The following is a 12,714-nucleotide window of genomic DNA, read 5'->3' on the forward strand; positions in this document are numbered from 1 at the left end:
GACACCACCAGTCTTTTTATTTTCGATCAACTTTTTTTTTTTTTAATTTCTTAACTTTTTTGGACACACAATTTAAAAATGTCTATTTATTCATTTATTTAATTTTGTGTTTGTGTAGGTACATGATGCAAGTTTAGAGGTTAGAGGACAACTTGTAGCAGTTGGTTCTTCCCTTCTACCAGGTGGGTTATGGGGAATCAAATTCAGATCATCAGTCCTGGCAGAAGCCCCTTCACCCACTGAACCACCACACCAGCCCACCAAAAATCACTCTCCAGTTCTCTTAAATGTTAAGGAGGAAATAGCTCATGCCCCACAATTAGGGGATTCTTAATACATGTTTGGCGTGTCTCTGTCTGGGAGAAGCAAAACAAAACAAAACAAAACAACAACAACAAAAACCCCACAGTAGTCAAGGTAGCCATGCAATGTAAACATGAACACTGAGATATTCCTTAGAGTCCAAAGTCTTTTTAACACCAGAATTGGACAGTAAAAAATACAGGTAGTAACACCTATGGCCTCACCTTGTCACTGTTATATATTTTACATAGTTGTCCTTACGATTCCTCATCATACTCCTCACATTTATAAAACACTGCAAAGTATCTTTAAAGATTCATGAGAAATGATAAGAATTTGAAGTAGTCATTTCTTCTGAAAGTTATGGGGTTAACTAGTTGCCCGCTTTTGTTCAATTTTACTTAATTTTCTCACGTGAAGCTGATTGTTCTGCACGGACTTTTTCCTGTAAAACTTTTACTTAAGAGTTTGTACACAAATTTAAATCCACACTCAGTAGCACTTTTTACAGTGAACATCCTTCAGTTTTCTTGTATTTTAAGCAATTTCTAGATTCTGATAGCCACCCCCATAATCTTCAGAATGGCCCTAATGTATTAATGAAGTCAAGGCCCTGGACTGTGTTTTAAAATCAGGGCTAATTTTGTTTTGCTTATGGTCTGCCAGACTTCTACTTAGTCAAAGCAAACATTTGGTGTTCAAAGTATTCAGTGTGTGTCAAGGAAACCTACGTGAAATCCACGCTTAAAGTTTCTTTAAGTCTACCAGAATCTATTTTTCAAGTCTATAATCTATAAGATTATTTTCTGTATTAATAACCAATACTACAAATACAGTTTCTTTGTATGCTTGGTGTTTCTGACGAATCCCTTTCGTGACAAATTAAGCTCCTTAAAAAGTATTAGTTCTTATTTTGGCAGGAATTCTTTTTCTTTGTAGAGTGAAAAGCCATTCTTTTTTCCATCTTAGTCCTTTTAAGGAATTCTTTTCAGGAATCTATCCTTGGCTTCCTGCTGGCCTCAGGCCTCACCCCCTTCCTCCCTCCACTCCGCCCTTGCCTGACCAGTATTTGTTAGAATTTGGCTCTGGGGAGTACTATGCTGAGTGACAAATGGATGAAGATGAAGGTTTTATTGAAGCATCTGAACTGCATTTAATTTTCCGTGTTGCTTTATTCCTTCTAGCTCCCAGGATATTGAATTTTGTGGGCTTCAGTTTGGTCGTCAGTACTTCAGGCGTTTAGTAATAAGAAACATAATCTGCTTTTTCCGGTAGGATAATAAATCCTCATTGATATTAAGGGCGGCTCTCAGCAGACGGTTTTACACGATATTTTTCTGTAGAAACACATTTCCTGGGAGTCCTAACACAGCTCCCGACTCTCTGTCTCCCTGGGCCGCAGGTCGCCTCCCGCCCAGCTGTCCCTCCCACCGCCAGGATCCTGCTCGCTAGGACAGCCACTGCCCGTGACCGCGACACCCCTCCTCCCGGCACTGAACCCCTTCCCTCCCCTCCCCCTCCGGGCGGGCGAGCCAGACAGCGGGTAACCGCCGCCTCCGCTGGGGCATCCCGGCTCCATAGGCGGCGCGCGGCAGACACCTGCTTCTCACTGGCCGCCGCCGCTGCCCCTCACCCCGCAGTCCCCGCGACAATTGGCCCCAGGCCGCCGCCCGTCATCCTCTAGCCCCTCTTGGAGTCCCGCCTCTATCCTCGGGTCATTTAAGTTTATCACAAATAAATAAATAAAGGAGGAAATAGAAATGCGTAGAAAGTAAAAGCAGTCGGGAGGGGGCGGGGACGTGGATGAAAAGGAGGGTGGGGAAGTGGAGGAGTAAACAACCAAACTTGATCGTGCCTGTCCTGACCAATCACCGATCACTACAGTCCGGTCTGACGGCCTCTGTCGACCAATAGTTTCCCGGCTCTTGGATCACTGAATAACGAGAGATGGCTGGCCTCTCTACACAGGGCGCTGGTGGGCGGGAAGTGTTGAGAGCATGGACCAATAGACTGTCAAAAATGTTCTGAGTGACGTTTCTGCTCACCAGTCGATGCTTGAGATAGCGGATTGGGTCTCTCTTAGGCCAATCAAAGATGACAGAGATGAGGGAAGGGGCAGTTAGGGGAGGGGCCGCGGAGGGGAGGAGGAAGAGTGCATTTTGTTTATGGGCGGCAACCTCACGAGGGCTGTCCAAACGCTATTGGTCAGCTCAAGCAGCGAGTGGCGTGCCATCCGCCCAATAGTAGGACAAGGTAGAGGTTCGCGGATTCAGGCGCCCAATGTGAGCCTTCTGCCGAAGAAGTAGGGGCGGGGGGAAGTTTAGGAGTTGAGAAAAGAAGATTAAAGAGCGCGAGGAGGTAACGCCAAAAACTCTAATTTGTTGTGGGGCGGGCGGGAGGGAGGGGTGTGTGCGTGCGGAGCGCGGCCGGGCGACTACGAGTCGCCTGGAGTCGGGGGTGGCGCGAGTTCCGAGCCGCAGCCCCGGGGCTTCTGCCCCGCCCCGCCCCGCGCGCCCTCCCGCCGCCCCTCCTCGCGCCCGCCCGGCGGCCTCGCGCGACCCCGCGGGGAGGGTCCGCCGCTGGCCCGGGCGGGGCGTCCGGTCGTTGCCACTGCGTCTCGTCTCTCCTCCCCGCTTCTGGAGTCGCGGCTTCCCAGAAGAGGAGCTGAGGGGCACCGGCCGGGGCTCCGGAGCTGTTGGCGGCGCCGGCTCCCGCCCCTCTCCCCTCCCTCCCTCCGCCCTCCCAGTCGCTTTCCTCCCGCGCAGAGGACTGGCTTCGGAGAACCCGGGCTGGGACGCGTAGCCCCGCCTGCCTTGCTCTCACCCTGTAGACAGGGGGGCTTGGCAAGGATTGAACCCTGTCCTCCTCTTTAGCCTTTGAACCACTTCCGAAACATTAAAAAAAAAATGTTAACGCTCTTTGATACCTTCAGACATAAAACAAAACGAAACAAAACAGAACAAAATAATAAAACCCACCCTATTCCCTAATACGGGGAGTATGATTTTGAAGTTCAAATGTGGTCCTCTAATTGCGTTTCCCTGTGTGGGGCTCTCAGGGTCCCCTTCAGCCCCTCCCCTTCCTAAGGATGCAGAAGAGGCAGGAGGCAGGGATTTCGTAAAAGTTGTATTGATAAACACACTTGCAGAAGCATATGCTAGGCACACACACAGACTATAAACATTAACGAAAAACACAATATGGCGTACAGCTACGCTACCTAGCTCTGTAATCCGATGATCTCTTACTCCGAACGGGTCAAATCAGGTCTGAAGAAGCAAGCCAGTTCTCCAGCAGAAATCTGAATTGGCATGGGAAGACATTTGGAAGCCTGCACTTGATAGTATAGTCCTCAGAATCATTGGCCAAGATTTAAGTTGAACATGTTACCTTTTTAGACAGTGAAATTTACTATTTTTTAAACACACACACACACACACACACACCAGAATGTTACTAAAGTGGTCTTTAATCACTGTGGCATTTTCTGCTGATAAAAAAATTTCAGAGTATACAGTGATTTCATGTGAACAGTGTTCCAAGTTACTGCTGCAACTTGTTGCCATTGAAAAACTTAAAACATCCAAATACCAATTTGTGGAAAACAGTGTGAGCTCTCAATTCAAGGAATCAATGTCTATTTAACACTCTCACAGGATTTACTGGGATTCCTGGTTTAGTTTCTTGTCTCAAGGACATTTTTCTATATTGTGGGAATAGACCCCAACCCTCTGTGCCTCTCCACAAATGGCTATGTCAAGATCTGACTACATTTTGTATTTCTGCTTTACAGTTAGGTTTGACTTTACTTCTACGAAAAGTAGATAAAACAAACCAACAAACAACATCACTTATTCTCAGACCCTTGCTCAGTAGAATTCCTAGTAAATCGTCAGAGTACACACGCAGGTGGAACATGGTGCTACTGCAGGGTCAGTATCTCTTGAATCCTCCCAAGAAATTTGGTTTTAGAATTGTTGAAGAACCACCGATGGTTCTAGAAGTTCAGTTGCTCTAGTGTAAAAGCGCAAGATGAACTCCATTTGCAGAGCTTTGAGTTTGAGGTCAAACGGTGCTGAAATAAACCCGTGAAAAGAAAATGGAGTTTTCTGGAAGTCTCTGAGCTGCTCAGAGAGTGAGGCAATCAGGCATTCTGGGCGTTGCTTCAGGTCTTAGAAGTACAAGCCTTTCAGATATGAAGATCAGGTTGACAGGTATTACCCCCTCCCCCCGCCAGGCTCCAGAGCAATCATGCCCGTTCCTGATGACCTTCTAATGTTATTAGGTTAGAGAAAAAAGCTTAAAAATGATTAAATTTTATCCATGTCCCGGAAGCTGTCTTTCTGTTTGTCTACCTAGGTAGGCCAGCATTTTGGGATTCTCACTATACCAAGAAGACACAGATCCAGATCCTGAGTTTATTGAGGAGGTGATGGAGGGAAGAAGGAGAGTTTTCACCTGAGGGCGATGCTGGGCTGGGCATTTAGACCTGTTAGATCTGCTGCAGACTCTTTCCTAGTTAGGTGGTAAGGCTTTGGGACACATAGCATACTCCTGTTTGCCAGGAAGAATTTGACTGCTTGATAAAGGAAGAAGATAGAAGAGCAAAGCCTTTTCAAGTGAGTTATTTTCGTGTCATTTCTGCAGATTTTCAGGAGACTTTTGTTGAGACAAACAAGACTTCCCAGATAAAAGCCTAGACTGAGTAATTAGGTCATTTAAAAGAGCAATAAAAGCTACAACTACATTCCTGTAAATGATTTACAACAAATGAATTTTAAATTATTTTAGATATGGAAGGGAAGTTTTATTTTCTGAAATAATCATGGCGACATCATCAGCTTGTGTAAGGCAGTTCTGGATACTTGGGATGGACCAGTGAAGCAAAGGGGAAATTGTTGGTCTCTGTGGAGCTTAAGTCATTAGGTAATGGACTTTGTCTACTCCTCATTGCTAAGAGATTTTTTTTTTTTAATTAAACAACCCAGCAGCTTTCATGTTTTACAAACTAGAGTTTTAAAGAAGTTACCAAGTTTGAAGGTATAGAGTGTGTTTATGATTACCAGACAATCTGAAAGAACTGAGTTTATTTAAACTATTTGTACTCTTTGTTTTTGTGAAATGTTTTCATAAAATTTCAGAAAAATCTTTGACACATAGGGGCTTTAAATTCTTATTTTTATCATATGTTTAGAATAAACAAAATGATGCTTTACAGTAAAATCTTGCATCTTCACATTAACTATAAAATTTCTCTATGGCATTGTCTTAATAGCAAAACTGATAGAAAAACATTAACTCACTAACATACATGTTAATTTTTGGCGTAGGATTTACTTTAGGAATTTACCTGAAAAATCAAGTATCTCAAATTTTCCCAGTTTTAGTTTTAGAAGGAAAAATGAAAGTTGTAACTAACTTGCAGGTGACATTAAAGAGTAGAGAGAAGCCTGGAAAACAAACAAACTTTGTTTTTAATCCTTTCTTTTCAAACTCCGAAATCACTTGATTGACACTGCTCTGGTTTAAAAAATCTTTATGATGCGGGAATACTATAGGAAAAATTTTTAGCATTAATTTAGCCATTTTGTCTATAAGAAAAAAAGCTAGGTTGTAACAGAAGGAAAGTTGGTGTCTGTTTCAGTGTGTACCGTATGTTACTGAATTTTAAGTGTGTGGCTTCAAGTAGTGAGAACCTCACCTTCCTGGCATTTGGTTGATAGCTCCCAAATGACAAGTTCTGATTTTCATTATTTTGCTCTGTCAGTTATGAGTCTGGTTTTGTAATTGATATATAACTTTACTCCTTATAGGAGATAGCTTTTATTATACAGAACCCACCACATTCTCTGCTGTTGAGTGGCTTTTCAGGCCTACCTTAAATCTCTGAGTTAGTACATATTTTAATCAACCTTATCCAAAAAGGGGACATACTGCATTTAGAGCACCTTGTGGTTCATATACAGATATCCTTGTATAGGAAGGCTCAAATCAGAAGAGTGAGGGAAAAATAGAGACTTTTAATCTACTGGAATAGTTTCAGCTGATTTTTCTTGTAGAAGAATGTTTAAAGCTAAGTTTTTCTATTTCTAGTAAGAGTGGTTGATCAGTGTGTATGTATGAGAAGGTATTTCCAGATGAACAGTTTAAGGTAAAGACATACTCTAGTGCTAGATAAACCTAGCCTTGCCCTGTGGTCCTTGATATGGAGTGTTTTCAGTGTTACTAAGTGATTTTGTTTGACACACTTTGTTAGTTACCAGAACTTTCCTGTGAGCAACATAGAAACACAAGCTAATTAAATCTTCGTAAAATTTTATAATACTTTGGACTAGGATGTTATTTTGGAAGTCTTAAAAGCATGATTACCCAGCAGTGCATAAAATGAATGAAAACTGAAATGGGAAGCTCATGGACTGGAGTCCGCATAAGATGTTTGAGTGTCAAAGTGAGATGGCCTTAGTACGAAAGATAAAATCCTGACGTGTCAAGTTTCTATGGTAATAAATGAAGCATGACTAATTGTATTAGATTTCGTATTTGTAAGGTATGTATAAGCGTGTGTACAGTGCATTTTAAGTCAAAATTTGGGGTGTTATTGGCTAGACGTAGTCATTTCTTTGCCAGAGATACTAGGCTGTGTGAGGGCTAACCATCTGTCAAGCAATAGAGACAAAGAAAGGTTTTTAATATAGTAGTGCAAAAATCTCTACAAACTTGTTTTGAATTGTATTGTCATTTTGTTTTGGCCTTCATACTCTGTGTTGAATATGCACTGGGTCAGTCACCCTGTTTTGTTTTATGAACAAACTACTCAAGGCCAGATAAGGTCATAGTCACAGCTGATGAGATCTAGAGGCAAGATAAAATATGTTTTGATTATGCTTTCATGTAATGATCAAAAACTCACAAGTGGGTTGGCCACCCACTAGCAATTATTCAAATGGTTTCAAGCATGCTTATTTTCACTCACCCAGCCTCAATTTTGGGTGTCTTATTTATTTATTTATTTATTTATTTAGCTTTATAGATTCAAGCTTTATATTTTAGCCCATTCCTGAGCTGTTTGGAAGAAAAAAAAAAGTAGCAATAGGAATCCAGATTGCCTGTTTTAGGTACAATATGGTGTGATGTGAAATTGAAACAGCAGATTGGTGAGAAACTTGAGTTTCAAACAAATATAAACTAGTTTGTTTAGTGAAGTCATACACAAAACAGTCTCTATTGACAGGGCAACATTATTATTTTCTTTTTCAGTAATTTCTACATCTTGAGGTCAGCTTGGTTCCTTTGGTCAGCAGTCTATTTCCAAAGCATCATGTTCGGAAATGATGTCTTAATATTGCTGATTATAATAATATACTTAGATATGGCAGGCCAAGGAATTATTTATAGAAGTGCTAATTATATCAATAAAAATAGCAATATTAATACTGAGTGTCAAAATCCATTCTTGACAGTATGAAGTAAACAGAACTATAGTCAAACAAAGCAGCCAGCTTGTCTTTATTGTCAGCTCATGAATATGTACGTTAGGGAAAATATACACAGAGTTTTGAGTTGAGTATACTGACTTAATCTCTTCAATTGCTTTTGACTTTTATTTTCAAAGAAAAAAAATTTGATTTAGCAAAAGACAATAAAGATTGGGATTTCTAGTTTTGAAATTCTTGGTGCCCATTATCTTTCTGTCATTGGTAAGTTTCTTGAGATTTACTTATTTCTACTTCAGTGCTTTTTATAAATGATCAGAAATTAATTTTCTCTACCTTTTGGAATATAGATTAACATCGCAAAAGGAGCCATAAGAGCCTCTAATGCTTAACAAAACAAAAGAAACAAAACCAGCTGTTACATTTATATCCCTCTCTCCCTCCCTCTGTTTTCTTATGGTATTTATCTTCTATACTCCTTTCCCCCATCTCCCTCTCTCTCCCTTTCCCTCTCCTTTACTTTCTTCCTTGCCTAGTCCTCTCTTTGTCATGCTTAATATATCTTTGGCTTTCTTTAGACATTAGAGATGTCCTTTTCTGTAGTTCCTATTTAAGGAATAGTGTGTGTGTGTGTGTGTGTGTGTGTGTGTGTGTATGTATATGTGTGTATGTGTGTGTGTGTATCTATATCTATATCTATATATCTTTTTAATACTTTTAGTCTGTTTTGGTCTTTTAAACTTATTTTCCTAATGTTAGATAATTAAGTAAAAGTCATTAAATTCAGAAGAGGGTTTTAAAAACACATGTTATTATCTACCTTTTCAATACCTTCTGTATTGTCTCTATTCTATTCCTGCACAAACATCATGACCAAGAAGCAAGTTGGGGAGGAAATGGTTTATTCGGCTTACATTTTCCACATTGCTGTTAATCACCAAAGGATGTCAGGACTGGAATTCAAGCAGGTCAGGAAGCAGGAGCTGATGCAGAGGCCATGGAGGGATGTTCTTTACTGGCTTGCTTTCCCTGGCTTGCTCAGCCTGCTCCCACAGATGGCACCACCCACAAGGGGACCTCCCCCTTTGATCACTAATTGAGAAAATGCCTTACAGCTGGATCTCCTGGAGGTATTTCCCCAACTGAAGCTCCTTTCTCTGTGATAACTCCAGCTGTGTCAAGTTGACACAAAACTAGCCAGTACAATTGACCCCTTGTCAACTTGACACACAAACACATCACTAGTAAGCCTCAACCCTTAGTTCTTATTCATCCCCAAGATTTAAATAACTTTAAAAGTCCCACAGTCTTTACATATTAAAAGTTCAATCCTTTAAAAATATCCAGTATCGTTTAAAATACAAAGTACTTTAAAATTCAAAGTCTCTTAACTGTGGGCTTCACTAAAAAACTTCCTTCAAGAGGGAAAAATATCAGGGTACAGTCACAATCAAAAGCAAAACTCAAACTCCAACTGTTCAATGTCTGGGATCCAACTCACAGTCTTCTTGGCTCTTCCAAGGGTTTGGGTCACTTCTCCAGCCCTGTCCTTTGTAGCACACTGCTTGTCTTCTAGGCTCCAGCTGCCTGTACTCCACTGCTGCTGCTGTTCTTGGTGGTCATCTCATGGTACTGGCATCTCCAAAACACTGCTGTCTTCCACTGTAACTAGGCTTCAACACTAGCCTCTCATAGGCTCTTCAGGGTGCCAAGCCTCAACTCTTTTGCATGACCCCTTCAGTCCTGGGCCATCAGTTGCAACTGAGGCTACACCTTCACCAATGGCCTTCCATGGCCTCTCACAGTGCTTCCATGGCCTCAGCTGCTCTACATGACCCCTTCATGGCTTCAAAACCAGTACCACCTGAGTAACTCTTACACATTACCAAGTCCAGCCACAGCACAAGGTACAACCTTGGCTATCTCTGGAATACAGCCTCTGTGCTCTCAGAAAACACTTCCCAGAAGATGTCACCTCAATGATGCTGGTGTCTTCTTAATCACCGCTAATTTCTTAGCTCCAGCTAACCAGCATCAATAGTCCCAGTAATGCAAAGGTTTTGCTTTAGTAATTCTGGTATCTTTTTAATCACAGCTGATTCTTCAGCCCCAGCTAACCAGAATCACAGAATCTTCACAAAGTAACAATGGCCCTGAAAAGAGTCTTTAATTTTCCCTCTGAAATTTCACAAGCCAGGCTTCCATCTTCTGCACTGTTCTCAAACATTATCTTCCAAGTTCCTACACAACATCTCACAGAGCTCTTAATGCCAAATGGATCTTCTGGCTCAAAGTTCCAAAGTCCTTCTACAGTCCTCCCCCAAACATGGTCAGGTTGTCACAGGAATACCCCACTCTGCTGGTACCAATTTGTCTTAGTCAGGGTTTCTATTCCTGCACAAACATCATTACCAAGAAGCAAGTTGGGGAGGAAAGGGTTTATTCGGCTTACATTTTCCATATTAATTCTTTTACTTTATTGCAAATGACCAAAAATCTGGATGTGAAGTAAGTAGAGCCAGCTGTTGACTAGTTGTGTGAACTTGAGCATGTCCTATTGTCAGTGATATGTCACAGTTTAGTGATATTGCTTTCAGACATATCAACTCTAAATGTAGACACAGTATCAGCTACTTATTATTTTTTATAATTAGAAAGAATAAATTTATTAGTTTGCATACGTTTTCCCACCAACTCCTCCTGGTTCAGGAAGCTGTAGTAAGTAATAGGATTTATGGTTGATTGTATCCAGCATAAAGCTGTTTAATTGAAGAAAGCTGGTAATAATAGAGTGAGTTAGCTAACAGTCATGTTCTAATTCCATACAATATATGTGTAGATGACTATATATTTTCAAGGAAATCAGGTGAGTTTGGGTTTTATATCCCTATTCTAATATAGATAAAGTTTGAGTAACTAAGAGCCACCTTCAGAACCAGGAACGGTACATATATAAGGCCAAGGCAGGGCAGAGATACACATCTAAACCAGCAGATCCTACTGATTTCTAAACGTCTTTGTGTACCTTTATCCTTAAAATTGCTTCAGAAATCACTGCCTAGCATTATCATGGACCACTAAGAGTTATCGATACAAAGCCCCCTTTTTTTTTGAAAAATCATGATAATGCTAGCCTGCAGTTAGGCAATAAGTTTAATTGTACTGGTTATTCTATGTCACCAAATTTTGAATTGTTTCTGAAGGAATTTGTAAAATCCTGTTTAGAATCCAGTTTTCAAAATACCTGTTAGTTTCTACGAGGTTTTGATGGCTATGAAAGGTGAAATAACTTGATATATTAATTTTATTTAGTTCATTATGAAATTTAGCTTTTGATTTCTTTCACCTTATAGTCACAGAGTTTTATACCAGGCTCTACTAAGCTTATAATGGGATACGATCGAGAAGTTTTGTATGAAACTTTAACTTTTCCTTGATGCCATTAGCCAAAGGGAGGCTTTGTTTTATTTGATAGTATAATATATATGCTAAATACATTTCAGATTACCAGATCAGATCATATCAGTTCACAGAAGTTTGCATTATTTTGAGTAATTAATGCCTGTGAATAAAGAGTATTTATATATTTTAATACAGAGTTTCACTATGTAGCCATTGACTGACTTAAAACTTGCTATGTAGACCAAGTTGTCATTCACCTCATAGAGTATTGCCTGCCTCTTGCTCCTGAGTGTTGGGATTAAGACATATGCTCTCATGCTTGGCAATAGTAACATTTAAAGTTAATTACAGTTTCAAATAGTTAGCTAGCCCAGCCTCTCATATGTCCTGTGTCTGTAAAAATATAGCAGGTACCACATACTTCTCAGAGATGCTATGCTTATTCTGCTAAGTGTATACATGTTCAGTTTGATCGTCTGAATACTGGGGGGGGGGGGGTTAATGAATTGATGAACCACCACTTCTGCAGTTTTACTTTTCCTTATGACAGTATTTCAGGTGTTTATTTGTACTCTGATTTTAGCACATAATGAAATAAAGTGAAATAATAATTTTGGATGGTTCAAATAGTTATATCACTGAAAGACACTGTGTGGTTAAAAAAAATTAACATTCAGTTCATGCATGGCAGCTTTTCTCTTCAGGTTTACTGTGAATGGTACTCTTGTGTTTGTTCTTTTGACAGCCTGTGGTACCTGGTCTTCTTAATGGCTATGGTGTTTGCATTTTACTGTTCTTTATATAACAACTCTCAGAGAAGCACCTTTGAAAGCTTGGGCTAATAATAAAATTTCTTGCTCTGGAAAGGGTTTTAGAGCAAAGCATTACTATATTGGAGAGGTTGGTCTTTGAGCTAAAAATAAGTATAAAGAATGAAACATAGAAAGAAGTTTATGACCATTCCTCATTCTATGTAAATGGAGGTTATTTTCCTGTATTTGTAGGTATATTTTCCCTCTCCCCACCTCTCACTTATCTTACTGAGTTTTGCTGTCCAAAAATGGGCATCTCTGGTGTAAAGTTAATCTTGGTGGTTCAAGTACTGTTTGACTCCCACTAACTTCAGTTATTTGGGATTCAGCATTTGAGAAAGCTAACGTTTGGAGCCATGCTGCACTGTTAAGGATAGATGCGGCTGGCTCTTTGCTTACGTTGGTAGCCTTCATGCTGGTTTGGTATTTGTAACACAGAATGGACTCATTGTTGGTCCTAATATTTTACATCTATGTGATGAAAGTCTTCCTTAGTTAGCGATCCATTTTCTAATTTTCAACTAATTCTTGTTCAAATTTAACATCGTGAAAATTGACATTACCTATTATAACTTTACCAGAGCCAGACATCTTTACACATGCTTATGATCCCTCATCTTTTTTGCTACTTAATGAAATTCCATCATGGCAGAAGTTCCAATAAAAATTTTATTTACTGTGATTCAGAAAAGAAATATATCAGCTATATCAGATACCACTATCAATGGTAAAGCAAATCTACTTTGATCAATTCAGGATATTGT

At 40.2% G+C, this 12,714-nt stretch overlaps 1 protein-coding gene across 1 annotated transcript in view; it reads left to right on the forward strand.

Annotated features, from left to right (window-relative positions):
* The first annotated feature begins 2,613 nt into the window (after positions 1-2,613).
* The window catches only part of Zbtb20 (zinc finger and BTB domain containing 20), a 726,359-nt gene continuing 716,258 nt past the window's right edge, over positions 2,614-12,714 (forward strand). Inside the window, exon 1 of the mRNA XM_029544669.1 lies at positions 2,614-2,661. The gene's annotated coding sequence lies outside the window, so the exon portion shown is untranslated. The remainder of the gene's footprint in view (positions 2,662-12,714) is intronic.

The sequence above is a fragment of the Mus pahari genome, chromosome 12, assembly GCF_900095145.1.
Source record: "Mus pahari chromosome 12, PAHARI_EIJ_v1.1, whole genome shotgun sequence".
Lineage (NCBI taxonomy): Eukaryota > Metazoa > Chordata > Mammalia > Rodentia > Muridae > Mus > Mus pahari.